The 20,223-nt window shown below is 39.1% G+C and overlaps 1 protein-coding gene across 4 annotated transcripts in view; it reads right to left on the bottom strand.

Moving 5' to 3' along the window:
* Nucleotides 1–20,223, bottom strand: part of SNCAIP (synuclein alpha interacting protein) — a 152,662-nt gene that overhangs the window by 124,829 nt on the left and 7,610 nt on the right. For all 4 annotated transcript variants that reach the window (XM_072141245.1, XM_072141278.1, XM_072141254.1 and 1 more), the window contains exon 2: nucleotides 7,214–7,338. The gene's annotated coding sequence lies outside the window, so the exon portion shown is untranslated. The remainder of the gene's footprint in view (nucleotides 1–7,213; nucleotides 7,339–20,223) is intronic.

Genomic DNA, 20,223 nt, shown 5'->3' with positions numbered 1-20,223 from the left:
GTAAGTATTTTGGGGGGGTTATGACTTGTACTGTCTACTCTTATAGGACTGACAGACTGTAGTACTCAGCTATCTACAGACACAGATGACTAGTTATATCATATATAGAATGATATAAATACATGTGTATGGATGCCAACAAATGGCAACTTTAACTGTGGTAAGCTTGACATTAAAGAGCATCTGTTGCATTGTTTCTGTGTTTGTCCCATCATGTGAGAGTCAATACAGTCCAACCATTATTCTGTTTTAAGGAGTAATCTTTGTGCATATGTCAAGACACAGGGGCACATTTACTTATGCGGCTGACGGAGTTCCCGCAATACAGAGTGCCCGACGATCATGCACTCCGGCACGATTCACTAAGATTGTGCGCCCGATTTCCTGCATGTGTCGCTTCCCCGATCAGGTCCGCCGGAGTTCACCTTCTTATTTCCGGTGTATGTAAGTGCATGTCTTACGCCCGCCCCCCGATTTCTGTCACATGAAAGCTGGCGCGATTACACCAAAATCCAATCAGATGCGACCCAATCCCCTTCTAAATGCCTGTCCCTGCGGCACATTGAAAAAAACGGAAATGTGGACACTGGACCCTTAGTAAATGAGCCTCGCACTGTTCATTTTCTACACGTTTTTTACTTTCCATATACTATGATCTTATCTTGATCTTATCAAGAACAATCTGTGCCCATACAGAGGAAAAAACTAAAAAGGGAAACATAACCTTTACCTACATATGTCGGTTTCAGGCAAAGTTTAAAAGCTCTAGACTGAATATTTATACTGTTTTTTTTATTTGCCCTTTTGCGTTTCAGCTTTTTAACGTTAGGTCTCTGCATCCCGTTATGTGGTACATGGGGTCTAATTTGTGAGCTTTCTGATAGAGGTCTTCAGGATATGGCACAAAAGGCAAATAGTCACACTAGACAGGCAAAAACTTTTATAAAACAATTTAGTTCAATATAATTTATTCTCACTTCCAAAATTAAAGGACTGCTCCAGTCAAAGCTTATTCATTGAATAATGCATAGTGCAGGGCCTGAATGGTGAAGCATGAATCATCTTCATTATATTACTAGAAGCTAGAGTCATGCTATTCCCTGTAGGTCCTGCACAACATATTATTCAATGGATTAGCCGTGCCTTAAGAGTTCCTTTAAAGGAAACCTAATGACAGTTTCCAACAAAAGTCAACCCACTGTTTCCTATTCAATTTTTTATAAAAATCCATGGATCATAGCAGCTGGCATCTTGCCAGGAGACTTGCGGAGTCAGAAAAGGCGCGTTTTCTCTTCTCCAAAGTCTACCTCAGCTCCCTCAAATACATTTATTCCCCCTTCCCTCATTTCTGAGGGAGGGGGGAAAGAGGAAGACATTGGAGAAAAGAAAACACACACCTTGTGACTTGGCAAGCCACCTAACAAGATGTCAGCTACTTTATTAAAATTGAATGAATAAAGATATGAGATATGAAACAGTGAGAAGACCTCTATGTGAACCGGTCATTAGGTGTAATGGTAAACATCTGATGGTAGGTTCGCTTTAAAGTAACTAAACGTTTATTGTGGCCTCTTAGGTCTTACTGCAACTTTCTTGGGAAGATGTCTAGTTTCTAACTGGTTGCAGATTCTAATGCAATCTTCTAACCCCAAGTCTATTCCGGTCATAACTGATAGCCCTACCCAACACATTAGTCTGATGACTGTGCGTCCTGATTCCCCTATTCATATCATGAGTGCATTGTACTTCCTGGAACTTAAACTATAAGCCTTTAATATGGACAACTGTGTGGAGAAAAGGATGTCATGTCATGTTATCACTGCCAAACTGTAAAAGGAAGAGGCATTGACAGGTTAAAAACCTGGGGCACTCACCAGGAATGAGAAAGCCCCTGTGACACTAACCTAATTTGCATGCTGCAATAAGACATTGTTCAATCAGGGCAATCTCAATGGACAAAGGCATGTGTCCACATGTTTCTAAGTCCCCTTACAAACTATAGGAGTCCTCTGGTAGGCATAAATCTGCTGACCCTTTCAATGGCTTTGACCTTGGGTTTGCCATAAACATTTCTGGGAAAGGTTATTTTGTGCCTGTAACCTCTATTCTCATGTGCACTGTGTATGGAAAGCACATTATAATAACAGTCTCTAAAGGATAATGGTCTCTTAACAACATCAGAATAAGCTATGCAGACCATAGACCAGCGTGTTAATCTTTTCATAATTAAACTTTTCACATCAAACCAAAGGCATTGTGGGTGTAATTTGGCACCCAGAAGACATCTTTATTAGCTAGTTACATTTTTCAGAGCAACCATGGTGATCAACGCTGGTCATTCCTAACAGAACTTAACCTGTCCAATACAGAATAGAAAGTTATATATTTTACTAGAAATGGCTGCACCACACTAAGAATAATTCAATGAATAAGCTATATACGGTTAACCAAGATAGAAATTATCAAATGAAACATCAAAATGAGTTCAGTTAAAGGACCAATGTAACTTATTATTAAAGCGGCAGAAATACTTTTATGGTATAGGTCTTCCATATGCAGAATAAGCTTGAATGGTAAGGCAGGTTTCTTATCTACCATTGGTTCATAGTGCACATACAAATTGTTGGGTCCAATGGCCAGGCTTACAGTTTTAGAAAGGAAATGTTAGGTGATTAAAGCCGACTAAACCTCTACAATGCCATAATGGATGAACTGTATCCAAATATATTTCTTCTGTTAAAATGTAGCAAGAAAGGAAACATAATCCTGTGTCCAGAACCCACCCCTCCAGTCTTGATTGACTTCATACAGCCAATATATAAGCTATAAGTCTTCTCCAAGCCTTTGGTCACTGCAGTTCTCTTGTATATCCTCTTGTATCACTGTACTTTGTATGTATAAAATCTCTTCTGACAGTCCATTCTAAGGCTATATTCACACTTCCATATGGGGGACGTATATATGTCTGACGTATGTAAGCCATATATACGTCTCCCATAGATGGCAATGGAGTGATACGATGCCGCACACATACGGTTCTGTAGCTGGGAGAAAGATAGGCCATGTCCTATCTTTCCCCGGAATACAGCGCTGTGCGTCCTATATCACTATGGAGAGGGGCGGAGGTGAGCAGCGCTCACCCCCTCCTCCTCTCCCGGGCGCCAACCTGTGCCCACCGTACTACATTACACGTTACCGTGAATGTAGCCTAAACCAGCGCATGCACCTGGAGCATAGGACACTACTGAAAATTTGGATTGAGGTGTCTACAGCAAATTTATAAGTTTCTTTAATATTCTCTTTACTATTTGGATATTATCACTCTCGATTGTATTTTCCTTCTTTCTTCTCAAATTGTATTGTTATTTTGGATATTTTTTCCAATTATTAATTTAATAAAAATCAATGTAAAAATGATGATGAGGCACATTTTTTCTAATTTTTGTATTAGATATTAGGAGATTGTTTAATACCGTAATCCTTTTCTGATATCACGTCTTTTATACTTACAAGCTTCAGGAAGCCTTTACAATTAGACAGTGGCCTCTGTGTAGGAGCCAAATTACGAAGGATACTTACTCATAGATACAGGTTACTCATAGATCAATACTGAGGTAATCCTCTTTTATTTGTTATCCATGGCCTCCTTCCTTCTAAAATCAACCTTAATGATTAGCCTGAGGGGCTCTGATGAGTTATTCCAGAGTCCTTCACTGATGTAGCTTCACGGGCTGTTACAATGAGCAGAGCAGGTATCCCCTCCCCCTGCACTTCTTGCTGCTGCTAGATTGTACAGGCAGAGGGGAAAGGGAGACGTGTTCTGCTCATTGTAACAGCCTGTGAATCTGGATCTGGTAACATCCCCAGAGCCCATCAGATTAATTAGCATAATTTTAAAATTAGAAGTAAGGAGGCCACGGGTGAGTACAGTCATGGTGCCCGAATCTATGAATAAGTGTCCCTGGTTTATCATGATGGATTTTGAAGGTAGATTTTCCTTAAAATGGCATTAACAATCCTAGGGCATACAACTCTTCAATTTTATCTGGACATATCTTGGAGACTGTCACCCTTATACAATTATAAGCCTATCCTTCAAGAAAGGATGAGGCTTTTCAATGAGTGTTCAGCATCTGTGCGGTTTGTTGGCTGTTTTCTGTATGAATGAGCATGATACGCTTACTTACAGATAATGGATTGCAGGTCTGTATCTGGCACATCAAGAAACTTCAATGTCCAACTTTGTCTTCACTTGTTTGACTTGTTTTGAAGACTTGTATCTATCTCCTGTTCCGCAGTAATTGTTGGTCTTATACGGATTTCATGAAAATACCTCTGTTTGGAAATGTGCTCTCAGATACCGCGCCAGCTTATAACCTGATTGCAGGGGCTATTTATTGCCAACAAATCCCCTTTGAGATCCAATATCTCGAATGTCAGACGCCACATAAGTACAAGAAGGTCAAGAACCGCCGCTCATGGCCTTTTATGCCAAAAGATATCAAGCACTAAGCACATGTCCCATGGAAATTCCTTAACTTATGAACTCTTGTTAATATGTCACAGACTTGAGTCCTCATTCCTTATGGTTATAAAAACCAGCAAAGGCACATCCAGGACATCTGACAAGCATTTGTGTTATTGCTCAGCAGATAGTAGTTGGTGTTACATTTGTTTAGTAAGCAGAGGTGTTAAAGACAGATTGGAGGCCATATGCATAATATCACAACCAGCTGGAGAACCATGAGGTTAAATTATTTAGGGCAAGAACAGAATAGTAAAGCGGTATCTTGCACAGGCTTCCCCGACTTACAATCGACTCCTAGTTACAGACAGACCTACCTCCCTGACTACTGGGGCCTCTGGTGAAGCTCTCTGGATGTTGCTAATTTACTAGACTTTAGCCCCAGCCTCCAATGATCAACTGTATGCTCTCTGCAATTAAGCTTTCTATTCATCCTTTTTCTCTGTCATTACAAATTTGTAAAAATCCGATTGTCACAAGGAACAAAAAAATAATTTGGCTAGAGCTACACTTATTAAACATACCCGTTTCGACTTACATACAAATTCAACTTAAGAGAAAACCTCAAATCTTTGTACATAACCTGGGGACTGCCTGTAATGCAAAATCAGATAATGACAATACTGAAAAGCTGCTACTAATTCTTATAATAGTAATGTGATATTTGAAACGTTTGAGAATTATATTAACAGAAATGAGCAGGTTGTACTGAGATAAGAACGTATCACACAAGACAGTGGATGGAGCATGTACCTTGGTTAGGAGACCATGCACAATGGTTAAGAGGCCTCAAGCACGTACCACTCATCCCGCCGGTGACATAGGCAGTGACTGCCCCATTGCAAAGACAGGTTGGAATAGGACTTGTCCTATCTTTTACTATGTGGGCTGTCAGCATGTTCCCGGTGGCACAGTGCCTTATACTGCATGTAGCGCACTGTGAACAAGCCCATTGAAGGTAATGGGGCTGACAGTTAGCATAATATCATGTAATATAGTAGCATGTTATGATAGCATGTTATATAGTCTTGAAATATGTGAAATACATGCTTCATCACACTACCCTCTTACCTTACCCACTTCCCTTGTCACCCCAGTAATCCGTCACTCTCTAAACTTAGCTTTTCCCTAATGTTTCTTTCCCTTCTTCCCCTCCCTCCACCTTCCTATCCTGCACAAGTTACAAAAGCCACGATCTAGGGCACATATTTTCTTGCATAATTGACACTTATGCATTGTAATTGCTTGTGTCCCCCGTTGACCAAAATTATTGAACCATCACCTGTAACTTGTAAAAAAGTCATAAAAATATTTATTCAAAAAAATATATATTTTGACACATACAGGCCATGTAAGGCGTCATTCTATCATGAAATGTGTCCATTTATTTGTATTAGATCAAGCATTTTCCTAGATGACTGATTTGGCAAGCTCTGTGCAGCGCTGTGTAATCTGTCTGCACTATATAAAGGAATTATTATTATTATCCTGTATGTATTGATTACCTTATACAAAACCTTGCGGCCTACAAAATATCAGGATTCACTTTCTATATGTATTTTATATGGGTGATGGGATGATACAAGTATGTTACACCAATACCTGGACAAAGCAACATTATTCCCAATAATTTCAAATAAGAATAAGAATGCTTTTTCTTATCTAACAGGTATACCTAATATGCAACTATGATCTGACATTTTTTTCATAATACAGGCGGTCCCCTACTTAAGGACACCCGACTTACAGACAACCCATAGTTACAGACGGACCCCTCTGTCCACTGTGACCTCTGGTGAAGCTCTCTGGATGCTTTACTATGGTCCCAGACTACAATGATCAGCTGTAAGATATCTGTAATGAAGCTTTATTGATAATTCTTAGTCCAATTACACCAAAAATTTTGAAACTCCAATTGTCACTGGGGCAAAAGAAAAAAAATTGTCTAGAACTTCCATTATAAAATATACAGTTTCGACTTACATACAAATTCAACTTAAGAACAAACCTCCAGACCCTATCTTGTATGTAACCCGGGGACTGCCTGTACATGATCCTGGCTTTAGGATTCATTCACAAAAATGGATTATATGTCTTTTAAGGAAAATGTATTGCACTGGTATAGGACAAGGACATATTATTGTCCAAGGGCATATTCACACAAACTTTCTTTTTGTGAACTAGAGGTCTGTGAGAGATAAAAGATGCAATATTTTGTCTGATTTTGCATCTCAGACTAGCCTGTTTCAGTGAAAACAGATGCAAATGGATGCAAAAAAGCACCATATGAAGTCTCTGTTTTACTATTTTAGTTGCAAGTAGATCTTCTTCTAGACTCTTTATGGCAGAAGAAAAGTTGGGGTCAGAGGAAGAGGTCTTCTGCAGCAACCACAATGGCCTAAATTAATGTGGAGCATCTTTCTCCTTGGCTCGTCTGCAAGTATCTCATGCCGCTCCCCAAGATGTTGAGAAAACAGCCATGCCAAAAGCACCCCCTGCACAATGTCATAGTGATGCAAAAGATGACAGGCATAAATGTGGATGAAAGATGGAACATTATTTATGGTCCACAAAACAGATCATCCATGTGAATAAGCCCTAAGTCTACATGTTGTACATGTTAATAACTCTGAGAGGGATGCGTATCTGTGCGCACTATGGGTAATAGGTTGGCGTAGGGTAACTTACCTTATGTCAAGCTCTGCTCTACTGTTGTCAGTGTTGCTTTCCCTTGTTCATCTCAATCCAATATTCTATATTGTGGAACACCAATCAAAATAGACAGAGCCTAAGAGTAGAGATGTGACTGGAAGCTAAAACACAAAAAGAGAAAGTGGCAAATCAGTTTTAGAACTGAATATGCAAAAACACAATATTAGTATAAAAAATAAAATAAGGTTTAACACAGAAGAATATGCTTGGTCCATGAATCCAGGAGCCTGTGTTTGTTGGATATATGAAACCCAAAACTGTGCTGTGGGCAGGACTACTACCCCACAGAACAAGCTGTGGACTGGACTACTACACCACAGAACAACAGTGTTGTGGGAAAGTTTGGACTCTATATTTGGTGCTCAAGTCCCAAGCACAGTGGGGGCATTTATTATTGACTTTTAATCAGAAAAATGGCAGAAATTTTTTCTACTGTTACTGAGCCACAATATTGGTGCTTTTCCGACACTTATGACTTGTTCTGTTTTTGGGTGCAAAATTGTGTCACCACTTGTGAATCCGACACTTTTCTGGCTTCCTGACTTGTTATTCGGCACAATATCCGGCACAAAAATAGAGCAGCTTAAAGCAGGTCTAGGGAGTTCTATTTCACCTTTATGAATGGGGAAACATTTGTAAGCCTTTTTGTTTGTGCCTCAGATCATTAATCCCTCGCGCCACAAACTTAAATCACACTGAAAATTATAGCTCACATCCAGCGCCACAATAAATGCCCCCCAGTGTTCAGTTGGTGAAATCCAGTCATTACACGGACATCACAGACTGAGCACATTCATTTGTGTTAACACCAAGGCTGCATTCACCTGTGGCGTTAACATTGCGTTTAGAAACAAATTGTAACAGTTGAGGAGAGGAAATTTGCCTAATTAAATTTCTGTTAATATTTGTGTTTTGTTTACATATTAACATAACACATTGGGGCACATTTACTAAGGGTCCAAATCACGGGTTTCTGCTGGGTTTCCTGAATTTTGGCGATTTGCGACGAATTGCCCTGGGATTTTGGCACACGCGATCGGATTGTGGCACATCACACGCGACAGAAATCGGGGGGCTTGGTTGTCGGAAAACCCGACGGATTCAGAATAAAATAGCACTCACATACATCGAGACGGAGGAATTGAATTCCGGCGGACTTCAGAGCAGCAACGACACCTAGCGGATATCGGGCACACAACCTTAGTGAAACCCGGCAGAGCCCGAAGCAGCGTCAGAGAACGCGTCGCTGAATCACGACTGCCCCATTGCGTTAATATAGCATTTTGTAAATACAAACGTTAACAGAAATGTAATTAGGCAAATCTCTCCTCAGCTGTTGTATTGAGTTTCCAAATGCAATGTGAACGCCACTTGTAAACGTAGCTTGAGAAACGCATACTGACATCCATAGTAGTATTGCTAATACTGAAGCTGCAAGACTACAATAAAAACATAGTAAAATGCCTAAAGATGAGACCATTCTAATTCTAGAAATTATATGGTCTCTGTATACGCACATCAGAAATGCAAATGTTAAAACTATATTATACAAGGGTAAATGTTTCGGTATTCCTGTTATTTTCTGCTTCCTTTGATAAAATGTGATTATTTCCCTCAATAAAAGAACTCCTCAATATCCCATAAATAACCTTTATTTTGTCTATTTCCTCCTTGGTGTCCCAGTAGGTGCATGTAGACTGGCTGGTACGTATAAGATATCAACCAGGTTACCATGACAGATCAAGCTATGTCTACACCCGGCACACTAGACATAATACTAGCCTTGTGTTTTACATTATCTGCTCTTAGTGGGAAATATTCAAAGGAACTGAAGTGGTCACAGACTCAGCTCCGAACATTTGCCTAAACAAAGAAAACTAAATAAACCTTAAACTGAATGGATCACTTTGTCTAAATATAGAAGAGTGAAAAAAAAAGGATAAACGCTCATACAACCCGCTGAAACAAAGAATTATTACTTTATGGCAGAGCGGCGGTTACATACTAGTAACTGTAATGTAAAAGTCCAGAGAGAGTGAAACAGGGAATAAACATGACATCTAAACAATATTCATATTATAGAACAGTGGAAGACAATTACATGTGGCAAAACAAGTTACAAAGTGCATAAAAAGTCCCAGGGAAAATATGCTAATACATTTTCCAGGATTGGATAAGGAAAACCACACCTCTTTTAGCTACCTTGTAAGGCAGCTCCCTTGTCATCAAGCATGACCTTTGAGAAGCCTAACAATATGATGCGGGATTAAAACCAAACCCAGCACATACGCTAGCGGGGGACTGGAGTGACTATGAAACTTTTTATGTGACATGTCATGACCTCTGGCTTTGCACGACGTTGAATCAGCAGTAGTTTTATGTTCATGACAGAATAGTAACTCTTTGATCCTCCTACCCAGACATTTTCAGTGCGCAAAACACAATCCGCAAAACACAGTGCAAAATGCGCAAAACACAGGCAAGCGGCTGAGCGATCTCCGCTCCAAAGCCGGAGCTACTGCGCATGTTCAGATCCTTGTAGCTGCACACTGAAGATGTCTGGGTAGGAGGATCAAAGAGGCTACTGGAGCATGGAGTAGCCGCGCTGTGTAGCCTCAGCTCCAGCTACTCCACGCCCCTGTAGCCTCTTGCATATTTGAATATTACCCTGATTAAAGATTAGCAAAGATAGAGGGGAGTAAAGGAGTAGCCCTAAAAAGGGCTGTCCTTACATACGTTAGATGCACCTAACACCGGATCTACCTTAATAGGTAGATCCTTAGTGGTAGGTTTTCTTTACCTCTCATTCAGATAATAAATCTTTATGTATATAGCACCATCACATTCTGCAGCGATGTACAGTTTCATATAGATGGGAGCTGACATGTAGTAACCTGATCTGACCATTGAAAAGTCCACTAAACAAATTGGTTACCGGATCAATCTCGATCTTTAGTTTAAAGTTTACAACTATTGATTTAATTCCATTAATTCCCTTTAAATGTGACTATTGACTTTCCTGCTCCCTCAGTTCTAAATAGCATTTTAGCTACAGTGTATTTTGCGAAACATGAATATAGGATGAAGACCAGCTCACCTTCCAGTATATAGAGTGTCCTAGTATGGCGCGGATCGCCCCTCTGCTCGGGCAGTATAAACAATAAAAAGATTTCGGTATCCACTAGCCGTTCTTAGTCATGGCTCATGACTAAGAACAGCTAGTCGGTTCGAAACGCGTTGGCAAAGATTACTTGCTATGGAATGTCATAACTTGCCTAAATAAAGAAATGGAGTTGTTCATGACAAGGCTGGATACCGAAATCTATTTTATTTTGTGAAACATGTCTTATGTCTTTTCTAAGCAATCTGCATAATGGTAATAGCAGAACGCACACAGGTGAGATCCATCTCTATTCATTATGGGAAACCTATCCGATATTAAAGGACACCTGTCATCAGGTCTGTGTCACTCGTCCTGTCACTAATGGAGCAGCTCACAAGGATCCCATCCCAGCCTTTATCTAGTTATTTCATACATTAATCATTGCAAAATCATCTTTTCTTTATTATGTAAATGAGGCTGGTCACATGGTCAGAGGCAGTGATGTCACTCCTATTCCCCCTCCCCTCTCCTCCCCCTGCTCATGTCTGTGTGTAATGTATAGTAAAGCATTGCTAGTGTCTGCGCTGCAGCTGCTGACATGCTGCATCCTGCCATACACATGTGAGAGACACAGACATCAGCTACACAAGTACCTGACATGTTCTGCTATAACATGGCTGCCTGGAGCTGTTGTATCTCTCCTATACACACACAGTCTGCAGGGGGCGCCAGCAACAGGAAGCACATCATTATACAGCCTCACACCATTATACAGCCTGTCAGTCATGCATTGGGGGTGTGGCTGTGCCGCCCACTCATGAATAAGCCGGACAGCTTGAATATGATAATGACTCATTGGACATTTCACAGGTCATTTGCATACAGCTTTAGGACCTCATTGCTTAAGTTTACAGGCATGTAGAGGGACAATGAAGGGATATAGGCAATGCTCTTTAATGGCAGTTTATGGAAATATATTTAGTTTAGGGGGGTTATTTTGCCTGACAGGTTCTCTTTAAGTCCCACAGCTTCAAAAGGGTCTTCTGGTTTAACGATATTAATGACCTCCACGTTGTAATAGTTATCAGTATTAGGTAGGTGGGAGTCTGACAGCGGACACCCCTACTGTCACCCGTTCTCTGCTAAATCTAACAACAGAACTGTCAGAGAGAGTACATCTTGAAGAAGATGTCTCCTTTCTCTTAGTTGGTAATTTTAGGAACTTGACTTGGCAACTACACAAAGAATGAAGTTATCTGCTTTATGGCTACATGTTTAATGTTGGTTCTGGGGCCATAAGAAGCTAATGTACAGGGGTAGGGGGAAGTTGAGAGATACTGAACATTTAACTATCTGATATTGATGACCTATCCTATGGATAAGTCATCAATCAAGACCCAAACCAACAATCAATGGAAATCTCAGTGTCAGTAAGGAATCAGCCTTAGCCCTCCTACACATGACTGTTATGGGGCTGTGATCTGACAGCAAAATCGGAGGCCAGATCACAGCCCCCTTAGAGGTCTATAGCTCCTGGTCAAGGAGCGGTGAGCACTCTGTGTCTTATTATCACGTAACCTGGCGGGGCGGATGCAAATTATCGGAAATGTCCTATACTTGGCCGCTGGGCATTCTATGCAGCCTAATGGTGGATACACATTGGAATGTGTACTGAATGTCAATTTTGTTTCCATTCTGTTTGTCTATTTGTTACATCCCTGATGCTTCTGTTGTGTTGTTTATTTTCTTATCCACAAAATAACTGAATTTAACATTGGTTAGAAAACATAAGTTTCCCAGCCTCGTCTGTGAAAAAAAATGGACCTGTCATCAATTTATTTCTACGGATCCATAGACTTCTATTACCTTCCATGATCCATGTAAGTGAAAAACAACTAACAGGTTTCAACATTTAGATCCCTGAAAAAAAATCAAGGTTTTACAAAAAAAAGTGTGAAAGAGCCCTTAAGATCAACCAAAGGACGATGTGAGAGGTAACAAGCAGTGTTTTAGGTTGTCCAGTAAATATGATTATGGCTATACTCTCCTTTACCAGTTTGTAAAGTAATGAAGACATAACATATACGTAAAAAAATGGTGCATAGAGCAGAAGAAGTGTAACAGATCTGTCTCCAAAGCCCTTACAACTATAAGCTGCTCGTGTTTGTGCTGCAGTTGCACCTGCTTTCTTTCACAATGTTATTATGGAAAAACAATTGCCAAGAGGAACTTCCAGTTTCTCACTTCCACTGACGTTCCTCTTCCTAATTGATGCTTGAATGAATTACCCCCAACTGATGCCTAAATCATTCCAGAGAAAGGGCGGTGATGGAGCAGCAGAAGCGGATAAAGCTCTGCTCAGCATAAACGCTGACAGACACCTGGATTCCCAGCCTTGGGTTTATGACGTGTTCCTCTATAAACAAATAGGAAACAATCGTGCGCTCATTGTTATGACTACAAGTCAAGAACGGACACTTCCTTTAAGAAACAACACACACATCTACTAACCTGAAAACATCTTAATACTGCAGAATCAAGGTTAATCCTGAAACTTCTAAGAAAAAGGTTAAGATCCCCCAAATGTTTCTACAAAACACTATTAGAGCCATATGACTGCATAGCCATTGTCCAACTGCTGGCCATCAGTAAACTGGGTGGGGTATCCCAATAAAGCTGCAGTGTTTTTTGTTCTATTTTACAATATTTTAATAATTTACAGCATTTGAGACATTTTCAATAATTTCCTATAATTTCAGTGAAATAAATGTAAAAATGAATTTCCGCCACTTTGTTGTGGACACTTTTTTACGGCTTTTACTGTGCATTTTCGCCATTTCTGACGCTAACAATTTTTTTATACATTGGTGTACCGAGATGCATAAGGCATAATGATTTGCACAATGTGATGATGTTTTCATTTCTACCATTTTCCACAACCTTTTTATATCACTTTTTATTTTCATTTTTATGAGTTGCAAAATGGCAAAAAAGTGTTGAAACAAATATTTGGGCGCTATTTTATAGTTCATATAGGTATAACCATAAAATAGTTATAACCATTTAAAGATTTTGATAGATAGGGAATTTTGGGAAGAGGCAATATGATTTCTTTTTGTTTATTTTTATTTCAGTTCTAGGGGAAGGGGGTGATTTTTTGCCATATTTGTTTTACTATATTTGCAGACCCCCTTGGGTGTTTTATCCCTAGGGGGTCTGATCATTCCTACCATATTCTGCAATTCAGCAGTATCGCATTATACAGTGGATTTGCTGAAGATCTGTTACAGTGTGCTGCCGACAAAATTAAATGGATCTTTGGAAATGACAAGCCTTGAATACAAAGCTTTCCCAACCATTCTACCTGTCCCGACCTTCTACATTCTGATACGCATGGAAGTAGAAGGAGCTGTGTACATGTCTATCTTTTGCTAATGGGTCACTATGTTACTAGACGCAAGGAATTGTGGGTGATATTGTGTACTAAATAGCTTTGACATGTTCCCTAAAGTCCAATTTAGAGATTTCATTATAAATTAAATGGGCTGATATTTTCCTGTATGAATACATTATAATAATCTTAAGGAGTAAAATTTATGCTTTGCCTGTGTTTAATTCACATAATATTTCCTAGACTGGACATTTTCTTCTATCACATGGCCTGTATCAATAAGATATTCCATAGAAGTTCATCGGCTAGAGGTCATAAATATCTGACGCTCTGCAATGGGTTTTTTTCTCTATTTTTGTGCCTTAAGACAATTAAAAAGCGACACCTTTGCTGTTATGAAGTGCTATTTTAATTTTACTTACAGACAAAATTTCCAAAGTCATTATTCTTATGGGGGAAACTTCCTCCACTATGTGAACTTCTATTTGCAGGTCAAAAGGCTTTACTTGAAATTCCATAAGACAATTTACAGCCTATCTATATAATCTACTAGGATTTTGCCTTTTTTGGCCGATGTACCAATCTGGTCTATGCACTGGCTTCATAATTCACAGCTGACTTCTTCTAGGAGGTGAAGATATGGTATAACTTAGTAGCTTTGCACATTTTTCTGTTATTATATACTGAATGGAAAAGAAGGAAATATCAGCTTTCCCCTTCACCTAAGTTATTCATGGCTGTACCTATTGTGATGCAATCATAAACCTTTTAATTCCATATATACAAGAGTAGAATTACTAAGTGTATATGCCTAACAAGTGTGTTCAAGATTTACCATGGCCTAGAGCGGATATACAAATATACAGATTTTGACTTTTATATAGAGTAAATAGATAAGACAGCAATGAAGCAGCACACATAGATAACAATTACAGATGAGATGAATCTATTCATCCATTTGGTATGAATTTTTCAGGACTGAGTTGAATCCAATTTTTTTCTGATTCACTTATGACAAACTGCTGTTTCTCCAATTGCCTTGGAAATTAGTACATAATTTAGGTCCTCTAAGGACCCACTATTGTAGTTCCCTTAAAACACTTTTTTTCTTATCCTCATCTCATTTTGTTCATCTTCTACAAATTTTGTCATTAGTTTGGGGTTAGCAATAGGGTTAGTTTAACCTTAAGTGTTACTAATAATACTAACCCTAACTCTTCTAATTCCAATTCTAAACCCAACACTAATCTTGGCCTAAATTCTAACCCTAACCATAACTCTACCCCGAATGTGAACCATAATACTAAACCTGACCCTCACACTAACCCCAATGAAACAAGTTCGAAAATAAAAAACAATCAGTGTTTGAGAGGACTAGAGGGGGTTATTTAGTGATTTCCAGGACAATTAGAGCAAGAACAGTTTGGGCAGATTACAATCGAATTTGTTGAAGCTTTAGCGAATATTGAATGATTCACTCATCTTTAATAGCAATCATAGACATGGGAAAATAACCAATGGGAAAATTTATTTGACAATTTATACACCTAAGCAACAGGGTATACATAAGTGAAATTTCTAATTATCCAGTGAAATCCATGTTTTTCTTAGTACAATATCTTTCCAAATGCAATAGTCCATGATCACTGTCCCAGAAAACCCTTATATTAGTGGCAAATCTTTTTGGTAGATGGTTGATCACAGCACGTTCAATAATCATAAATCTATGAAGTGTGCATTTTTTTTTTATCAGAAAATGTTATATCTTTCTTATTCCAAGTAAATGTCCAAGAGTTATTCCATTAGGACAATATAGTCCAATAAATCCACTTAGTTTCTTTTCCGGTGCTTTTTTCCTATAACTTTCTTATCACTTTGAGGAATTTCGTTCCTTTTCCACTACATTCCAGTTTATCTCTGCTTTGAGTAGTCTTTTTATGTGAAGACCAAAAACTGATAATAACTTTCAAGGACGAAAATGAATAATAGACATGTAGGAAATCCAGCAATTTACAAAGTGAGATAATGTCCTACAAAAAGCAGCTGTCCTTCTGTGGAGTATCCTGTGCAAATTAACCTCTTCTATGGTCATCACAAAGGGGGATCCCTGATCATAAGGCACAATCCTCACCAACTCAGAACCATGCCCTACTATACCCAAACTGGAGAAAGAGTTTCTCTGTAGTTGTTAGCCAGAAAGATTACTCCCAATTTTCTTGTTCCAATTTCTTTATCATGAGCTCAAAAACTTTTTACCATTAAGGAAGCTTTCTTTTTATTGTAACAGATGATTTTTCCCTAGGTCAGGTGGTTGGTTGTTGGACCACCGATATGATATCAATGACTTTTCCTTGGAAATGGTCATCCGTGCTATGGTAGTAGCCTTAAAAGTGTCCTTAAAATACGACAAACTTCATTGTAAAGACAACAAAATGCTATGACAAAGGTCTCAAAAATCACTACATGCATTGAACTTGAGCATGTCAAGAGAATAAGGAAGACAACGAAGCAACCACTGTCTGGCAACCAAATAGCACCTAAGTCCTGTCATTTTGTGGCGGGTTAATAGCAACCCAACTGCAACAACATGAAGTCATTGGGCTGCCAATTTCTACTGTATTTCTGATGCCACCCACAATGTTAGGGCAAATAGCTCATAAGCGTAAAATATTCCCTGATTTGAAATTGAGGTTTTCTTCCAGGGAATCCTTGACTGAATTAAAGGAAACCTCATGTATCTATGGAAACCTGGTTAGGAAATACTGCCATAGATAACATAAGGCTTGAATGTCAAACCCTGACAGCTACTATGTACTCTGTGTATATTACAGATACATACCAAATGCCCACATCTGTGGCCTCTCTCTTCCAGCCAAACCAGTTCCTTTTACCGTACTCATCAGATATAGAAACTGTCTACAGTTGGGTGTATATTCATTTTGGAAGAGACTAACTGGTTGGCTATTATCCCTAGTCATGTCAAAAAATGTCTCGCAAGTTGAGTATAGGGTTCTGCATTATTTAAAGAGGCTTTCCCTTTATATGGAAAACCCTAGGGAGCCTACTTACGCTACTCTGCTTATGGTTCCCATGTTGCACCAATACTTCATGTTCCGTCTACACCTGACCAGTAGTACCTGGGGGTTTGGGGTTTTACATGACTTGCTTCATCCATTTAGTGGCCTCCTAGGACCAGAGAAGAGCACAGTGAAGTAAGTCCTGTGGTTCAAGGCGACACAAGCCTGAACCTTATGTACCAGAGCAAATAGGAGAAGGGTGCCAGAGCGGGATAACTATGTGTTCTTTTTCTCTACCCTAGCCGTGGTCCCCTGTGGATTATCGTTCGTGGAAAACTCCTTTAAGGCGTACTTTTCCTTAACGCTGCAAAACCCTCAAATCATCCTTATTGGATCAATACTGCTTATAAAAAGAACAGTTCTGAAAATAGAAAATTAAACTAGCAAATTTCTAAAGATGTTTTTTTTTTTTCAAATAAACCTTTACAGTGGCTCCAAGGAATTGTTACGTTTTAACAGGACAAATTTCCTATAAATTCTTCAGCAGAATGATGACTGTAAGGGAATGGCTACACAATACTTTCTGAAGAGCTTTACAGTTTAGGAGAAACAAGTGCCAGGGAAATGCTATTACAGGACAAGATATAATTAGGGGTGGACTGTGGATAATGTTTAACTCTTCTAGAACTAAAATAAGGATTGTAGAGTTAGTTGTGGTAAGTAAGGGAGTGTCGAAATGTTAGATGAGAGGGTGATGAGTTGGTGAAGAATTCCATCCAAGGCAGACAAGTTACTTCTAGCACTGCAAAAAAACATTTTACAGGGCCAATAATTTACATTTCTGTACTAATATTAGGAAGGAGTCCAGGATAAAGAGAAAAGGGATCTGAAAGTGAGATAAAATAATCTGGCAGCCGCAGCGCTAAGGATGGATTGGATGAAAGTCAGGTTCCTTATGGGACAGGAGTAAATGGGGATATTGAACAGTAAACGATACAGCTGGAAGAATATGGCTGCATGTCCTTGATTTACTGGGATCCACCCAGGCCTTACAGACCTGTCCTTAATTATTTTTCTACTTATCTAACATGGGCCAAATGTACTTTATAATGGATTCCGCTTTATGTGTTGAGTGTAATTGTTAGTATCTGTTATATGTTGGATGTGAAGCCTGAAATCCTTTTCTACAAGCTCAAGTGGTTTTACAGTAAATCATTGGGTTGTGCAAAATCCTAAAATAATTAATAAGTAGTCCAGGTAGCCTCTGCTATAGTTAAGTTATTTACAATTAATCTGCAAGCAGGGCTCAGCGATTAATCAAATTAATTCAATCAATCAATTCAATAAATCTGCCCATTTAGAGAAACACCAATCGGATTTTTAGTAGGAATCACAAAATCAATGTCTGCTCTGCCCTGCTGGAATGGGGTTGAAGCGATAATGGGGGAATAAAATGTTAAGCAGAAGGCAACATAGAGGAGAGAGCGTAGAGAAATAAGTGGGGCAGAAAAGTGAATTCGGAGCATAGAGAACAATGGGGGGGCAACAGGGAGAAATGAGGGATAAAAAAAGATTGGTGAAATAATGAGTGGGCCACTTTGATGGATGTAGGAATTGAGAGATTGGAAGATTCAACATAAAAAGGTTAGAGTTATAGAGATAACAGAGGGTAATACATTGCAGATTCTGTGTGGATTTTATGCACAGATTTTGGTCCGGAAAGTTTCAGGCTACATTCATCTAATGTATGCCTGCCCTGCACATAACACCATGCACAAGGCATTTTAAAGCACTTACACATAGAAGCACTAACCGCGCAAGGCTGGATTTGTGAATTGCACTCCAGTCCATTCTTGGTGTATGTAAAGTTATGTTCCCAAAACCACTCAAGATTGGCATAAGATTTGTTACTACCATATGTTTAACCCTGGGAATTTGAAGCTGTAAATCAATTAAATAAAAAATCTTATTTAATGGATGAACTTTGCAGTGGTGATGTTTACATACAAAATACATGTACACCTACCTACAGTACTTATGTAAAAAATCTAAGTTGGGAGGAACTTAGCATGGGTTTCTTCTTTTAAATCACATCCTGCACTTGACCAGGGCTTTTACAATTCCTTGGTCAACCTCTTTCATTTTCATGGCGCAGAAATTAAAAGATCATCATTGTGCCTACCATTGTAAATTGCAAAATCCCCAGGTAAGTAGCCATCTTATTAATAAAATGTCCAAAGCAGCCCCCTTAATAATGAAAGGTCCACAGCAGCCCCCTTAATAATGAAATTTCCAGCAGAAGCCCCCTTACTAATAATATATCCAGAGCAGACCACTTAATAATGAAATGTCCACAGCAGTCCCCTTAATAAAGAAATGTCAACAATCCCCTTAATAATGTCCAGCAGCCCCATTACAAATGTCTACAGTAGAAGAAGGGCCCCTCCTCATATTAAGAAAAAAATAATAAACTTTATGCCTCCCCTTCTTGTTTCTTGCGGCAATATTTCAGCTCCCCCCCTTAAAACAATTATTTGATTTATCTGTTTTCTAATCAGCATATAAAATGCACACAATTTTGCACAATGAATTGGACATTCCCCATTGTGGAGGACACATGTGATTGCTATTCTTAACCCTTCTGATGCTATGATATGTGATATCCTAGAGGACAGCTGAGTATATAGGGACAGACTCTAAAATGGTACTGCCAGATTATTTTAATCCAAAACATTCTGCACAATTTTTACTAAAACTCCTGTTTCATATTATGTGTATTATTAGAAAAATGAAGGCATAAAAGCCCCAAAATCTCCAGGAACTAATAAAAATTCATGCTTCAAACTTAACCCTTTATGCAGTAAACTATAATTGTATATGGGATGCTTTTGAGCCAAGTGGGCATATACTTTAATATGGTATCATTGGAAAAAATTGACCACTGCAGCTAATAATGCAAGAATTGGAAAAATTAAGGAGTCTGCATCAATCCTATATCCTAATCATGGCGGCACTGGAAAATCCTTTTCTGTAAAGTTATGTGGATTACATGCTTTCCTCAAAGGGGTCCCCATCTTACGCCCTAGGTTTCCTGAAGGATGAAAATGTATTGACTGTAATACACAGGTTGTCCACATGGGGGAAGGGCAAACATTTCTATCATCATTTCCTTGAAAGGAAAACAAACAACAACAAAATAACTGAAAAACAGAAAACACACTCTCCTGCGCTCCTCTTCATCTGGGTCCCGATGCAGGTCTTCTGTAATGTTGACATGCCGGGATCGTCCAGAAAAAAACACTTATAATTAGCAGACCCGAGTGCGGGGACAAAATGCCGGCACTCCAGGCTGTTAATTATGCGTGTCTCTCGTATCTTGCTCTCCCACACTGGGACAATGGGTGAGGGAGGTGACGTCACGCGAGAGGTGTGAACTCATGTCTGTTGCGTGATATCACTTCCCCCTCCCAGATTG

Source organism: Engystomops pustulosus, chromosome 1 (assembly GCF_040894005.1).
Source record: "Engystomops pustulosus chromosome 1, aEngPut4.maternal, whole genome shotgun sequence".
In the NCBI taxonomy this organism is placed as follows: Eukaryota; Metazoa; Chordata; class Amphibia; order Anura; family Leptodactylidae; genus Engystomops; species Engystomops pustulosus.
This window is presented reverse-complemented; position numbering and strand designations above follow the sequence as displayed.